We start from the raw sequence: 5,897 nt of genomic DNA, 5'->3' as shown, positions 1-5,897 counted from the left end.
GTTTCTACTGGTATCTCTAGCGCAAATAAGGGCTGCTGGTTTTTCTCATAAATCATAAATATCACATTTGTATCTCCTTTCTGATATGCCAAAAATCCAAGTTTAATGACACCAACATAATTACTCATTTTCTCTATCCCACTATATACATGTTTCAGAATAAGCACACTTACACGATCACCTATCATATGATTACTACTGAAATCAGTTTCAGATTTGGTTTTAACATCTCACTTGGGTGTATATTCAAACTACTGTGTTTTAAAGTCCACTGAAATAAAATCACATTGAAGTTTATTTACTTCTATGCTTGATTTTTAGGGATTACTTTTTAATATAACTTTATTTTTTAATCATGTAAAATATTTTACTAAAGTCAAAACTTCCACAAGTGTATTCAGACATAAGAATAAATGATGGATTAGAACACCACCATTTTTTGCAACCTCTAATAAATTAATAAATTAGGCAAAGATCTTCAGTGTCAGCTAGCATCACAAGAAAAAATAATACATTATTAACCTTCTGGTGGAATTTCTTTTGAACTTAAATCTTATTAAACTTCTAGATCTAACCATCACTTAATAGAAAATAGAGGATGCAGAGAAACGTGTCATCTACGCCACAGGTATGCAATCAGGAAAATACAGATTATGGGAAATTCTGTTAGACAAACAACCAGGTTTCTTATAAAAAACAAAGATGTGCTCGCTTTAGCAGCATGTACTAAAATTGGAATGATACAGAGAAGATTAGCATGGCCCCTGCACAAGGACGACATGCAAATTCATGAAGTGTTCCATATTCTTCCTCTAATTAAAAATAAAATAAAATTTAAAATACAGAAGAAACAAGGAATTACATGTATGTATATGTGTGTCTGTGTGGTGGGGGAACTTACAGAGAAAAGCATGCTTAAGGAATAGCGTCAGTCAACCACAATGAATGAGCGTTATTTTAAACCCAATTCAAACAAACCAACACACAAACAAAAAACACTTAAAAGGCAGTTGGGGAAAAGTAGACATTGACTGGATATTTGATGATATTAAGGAATTATTGTTAATTTTGTCTCATGTGATACTGATATGGCTATTATGCTTTAAAAAAAGACAATTCTTATCTTTTTGAGATACATCCTGCAATATTCACAACTGGCTAGAATAATACAATGTCTTGTATATACTTCAGAATAATTTAGGAGTGTGGAAAGAGGGCCAGAATAGGATTAAAAAAGCAACTATGTGTTGATAATTGTTGAACTTAGAAATGGGTACACAGGAGCTCTTTATGCTAGTCTCTTTATTTTTGAATATGTTTGAAATTTCTATAGTAAAAAGTTGGTTAAAAGTGACTCACCTCTTTACCTAAGAAATGTCCTTAAAGCAGACATTTTAGAAATGAAAAACTAGTGTCACATGTCAATAATGGAAGATAACTACAAAAATAAATTCAGTGAAAACAGAGCAGTACTATCAAATGCTAATCGCCCATGCTGCTGAATCTGAAGTCATTTTTTCACTGTTGAAATTAAGTCCTAAGAGATGTGTTCAAGACATTTTCAGAAAATCAGACTATGGAGACTTACTTCTGGAGGTAACCTAATGACTAGGAAGACAAGTGATAAAAGGAATACTTTCTCACCGTATGTAACCATGTGCTCTGATGTTATTTAGTACTCCATCTGCCTGGGTATCACCTACAGCCTTCTGAGGGGTGGTGCCACCAGTGTTCCAAGGAATCCCACTTTGATAAATACAATATCACTGGCTTTTAAAACTGGGCAGAATAATGGCAATTCTCTCACTTCATTGCATTAAGTATATTCCTCCATCATTAACTTCCGTTTTTTTCCTTCCATCCTTTCATCGCTGTGTTCTCTTCAGCGTCTTCTTTGTGTGTACCAATATGTGGTCTTTCCACACACTGAACCCTCTTCCCATTCTGAAAGTCAGTTTCCAAATCAAAATTCAGACATGATGGTTCCTTTCTTATAGAGCTGTTGACAAGGTTAAATGAGAAGCTTCTTTGTAATTGAAGTCTATAGTTGACTTACAGTATGTTAGTTCTAGTGTACAGCAGAGTGATTCAGATATTTATATCCTCTTTTTCATTCTCTTTCATTTGGTTATTACAAGGTATTGACTATAGTTCCCTGGGCTATACAGTAGGACCTTGTTATTTATCTATTTTTTGTATAGTAGTTTGTATTTGCTATATCCCAAACTCCTAATGTATCCCTCCTCCTCTTTCCCCTTTGCTAACAATAAATTTTTTATATCTGTTAGTCTGTTTCTGTTTTGTAAATAAGTTCATTTATATCATATTTTAGGTTTTGTGTATGAGTGATATTGTATGATACTTGTCTTTCTCTTTCTGATTTACTTTCATTTAGTGTGAGAATATCTCAGTCCATCCATGTTGCTGAAAATGGCATTATTTCATCCTTTTTATGGCTGAACAGTATTCCAGTGTGTGTGTGTGTGTGTGTGTGTGTGTATACACAATGGATATATATATATATATATATATATGCACCACATCTTCTTTATCCATTCATCTGTCAATGAACATTAAGGCTGTTGTAAATAGTGCTGCTCTGAACTTGGGATGCATGTAACTTTTCAAATTAGAGTCTTTTCCTGATCTATGCCCAGGAGTAATATTGCTAGATCATATAACAACTCTGCTTTTAATTTTTTGAGGACCCCCCATGATGCTTTCCATAGTGGCAGTACCAGTTTAGATTCCTACCAAGAATGTGGGAGGATTCCCTTTTCTCCACACCCTCTCCAGCATTTATTGTTTGTAGACTTTTTGATGATGATCATTTCCCTGTTGGCTCAGTGGTAAAGAACCCACCTGCCAATGCAGGAGACATAGGTTCAGTCCCTGGGTCAGGAAGATCTTCTGGAGAAGGCGATGGTAATCCACCCCAGTATTCTTGCCTGGGAAATCCCATGAACAGAAGGAACCCAGTGGGCTACTCTGTGGGGGTTGCAAAAGAGTCAGATATGAATTAGCGACCAAACAACAGCAATAATTCTGACTGGTGTGAAGTGATGCCTCATTGTAGTTTTGATTTGCATTTGTCTAATAGTGCAGTTGAGCATCTCTTTTATGTACCTGTTGGCCATCTGGTTGTCTTCTTTGGAGAAACGTCTATCTAAGTCTCTACCCTAAATGAGATAACGTTTATGAAAGGCTTAGCACAAACGGTGACTAGAACATAAAACAGAGTAACACCTATGCAATACATGCAGTTATTATTATCTGCTGCTGCTGCTGCTAAGTCGCTTCAGTCGTGTCTGACTCCGTGCGACCCCAGAGATGGCAGCCCACCAGGCTCCCCCGTCCCTGGGGTTCTCTAGGCAAGAACACTGGAGTGGGTTGCCATTTCCTTCTCCAATGCATGAAAGTGAAAAGTGAAAGTGAAGTCGCTCAGTCGTGTCCAACTCTTAGTGACCCCATGGACCGCAGCCCACCAGGCTCCTCCGTCCATGGGATTTTCCCGGCAAGAGTACTGGAGTGGGGTGCCATTGCTTTCTCCATTATTATCTAAGACAGTCTATTGTCTCTTGGGGAATTATGCAGTCAGGAGAGGAGGATTCCTGGTTTATTCTGTTAGTCCAGGAGCGTTCGGAGCAGTGTATTTCCATAGTCTAGAAGAGAAATGGATAAAAAACATCAAATGCTGTATTCAAATTAGACATAAGATAGAGCTTCCAAGAAGTGAGGATTAGTAAGCCCAGAGTAGTAAAATCATTTTTTTCTCCCCAAAAGTCTATATGAAGAAATACAGTATCTTGTAATTTGAATAGTTTAGTATGATCCTTTTTAAGGGCACAAAGACAGATGAATTGGGCTCATTATCATATTTCCCATTATCTAAGTAATTATTTGAATCATTCACTGTTCACTGGACTTTTGGAAATGGGTATAGACTGTCAGGTACCCTGATGTCTCTTGATGATGGTGGGTAATGATTAGCCGTATTATACTCAGAAAATTTATGGACAGAGAAAGTAAGGGGTTTACCCCAATAACACAGTAGTGTCAGTTAGGCAGAGTTTGAACTGCTTTAGGAGCATAGCTATTTCTCTGACCTAGTGATGCTGCCTTTTTGGATCATCAGAGAGAAGGAAGTATAAGAATCTCTGTAGTTCTTGCTCTAGAGTGCCTGAGTTTGCAAATCCTAGAATCATTTCTCCCTGATCTCCCATTTTTCTAATGAGAGAGCAATACCATTCAGGTAAAGAAGCACTCTCTAGAAATGGCTAGCAAATTGATTTTAATTGGAGTCCCAACTCTAACCAACTAGTGGTGGGATTTGAACCCAGGAATCTGGCTGTGAGGCTCGAGAATTTATCATCCAGCACTCCCAACTTAGAAAACTCAACACCATGTGCTTCTAAGTATGTGACTCCTTTGGTATCTGACAATTTTCACACTGTGTCACCATGGGGTACCTGGTATCCCAAGATTCTCCTCGCCCCCAAGCAAAACCAGAGTCTGTATTCTGTTTTTCAGTCACTAAGTTGTGTCCAACCCTTTGCGACCCCACAAATTGCAGCATGCCAGGCTTCCCTGTCCTTCACTATCTTCCAGAGTTTGCTCAACGGGGAAGGCGATGGCACCCCACTCCAGTACTCCTGCCTGGAAAATCCCATGGACGGAGGAGCCTGGAAGGCTGCAGTCCATGGGGTCACTGAGAGTCAGTCACTTTCACTTTTCACTTTCATGCATTGGAGAAGGAAATGGCAACCCACTCCAGTGTTCTTGCCTGGAGAATCCCAGGGACACGGGAGCCTGGTGGGCTGCCATCTATGGGGTCGCACAGAGTCGGACACGACTGAAGTGACTTAGCAGCAGCAGCAGCATGTTCACTGAGTCAGCGATGCCACTGTATTTTGTACAGACTCCCTTTGCTCATATCAAATCACCTGGGGTAAGTCACTTGACCATCCTACATCTCAGTTTCATCACCTTTAAAATGCAATAATAACAGCTTCCCCTCCCACATTACCTGGCTGCTATTCATGTTCAAAAGAGACAATATTGTACAAAATTGGAACTTTATCAATATTCTAAAGAATTAGAACAGGAACAGGCTGGGAAATGTTGATTTTTCTTGTGGGGGCTAGGATCTCATCTACCTCTCCCCTGCTAGTGATTCAATTCAGAGCCCCAATGTCATGACTAAGGATGGTCTCAAATATCTCAGACTACTTAAGGAGCCAGTTCTCAACGGCATTTCAAATGACATCAACTTCAGAGTGGGAAATAGTACCTGAGAGTGATCAGTGAGTGGGAAATCTGAGGCAGGAGGGAGGGAAGGGAACATATCTGAGCCTAGCCTTCCCTTTCCTTCATCTCCAAGCTCCCCAGCCCCTACCTCCACCTGCTGGCAGGGCAACCCAGTTTAAGAAGGCAGCAAATGCATCTCTAGTTGTTGACCAGAAGGGGTCACTGCAGAGTGAGCAGTGCTCTCAGGCACTGTCACAAGCAGGCAGGCAAATATCCAAATCCAAATCCAAATGCAGATACATTTCTGGAAGGATACTCGGTCACTTTAGAGTTCGCACTGCCTTCTGCCCACCCTTTCTCTCATATTCTCCTCCTATTCTCTTTTAAAGAATTTCAGAAGTTCACAATGGTGCCCTGGTCCCTTGGGTCCCTATGGCTATCACCATCAGCAAGAAGTTTATTCCCATGTCCAAGACGCACTGGCAGGAGCTGGGAGGCCTTTAAGACTTGGCAAAGCCTCCTTCCAGGAATGTGAGGTCTGGGGAGTGGGAGTAACAACTCTGCTGAGATAAAAGGGCTCCAAGGGAGAGATGGGCTAAGGGAGGTCCAGCATGTCTTTCTTATTGAAAACCCTGGCGGTGAAGGACAGA

General features: G+C 40.0%; 1 non-coding gene across 1 annotated transcript; it reads left to right on the top strand.

Moving 5' to 3' along the window:
* The first annotated feature begins 706 nt into the window (after positions 1 to 706).
* LOC138423001 (U6 spliceosomal RNA) lies at positions 707 to 809 on the top strand. The gene has a single exon (XR_011250108.1). It is a non-coding gene; the product is annotated as a U6 spliceosomal RNA (small nuclear RNA).
* The last annotated feature ends 5,088 nt before the right edge of the window (positions 810 to 5,897 follow it).

The sequence above is a fragment of the Ovis canadensis genome, chromosome 17, assembly GCF_042477335.2.
Source record: "Ovis canadensis isolate MfBH-ARS-UI-01 breed Bighorn chromosome 17, ARS-UI_OviCan_v2, whole genome shotgun sequence".
Taxonomy (NCBI): Eukaryota; Metazoa; Chordata; class Mammalia; order Artiodactyla; family Bovidae; genus Ovis; species Ovis canadensis.
Note: the sequence above shows the minus strand (reverse complement) of the source record. Positions and strands in the feature narration are given on the sequence as shown.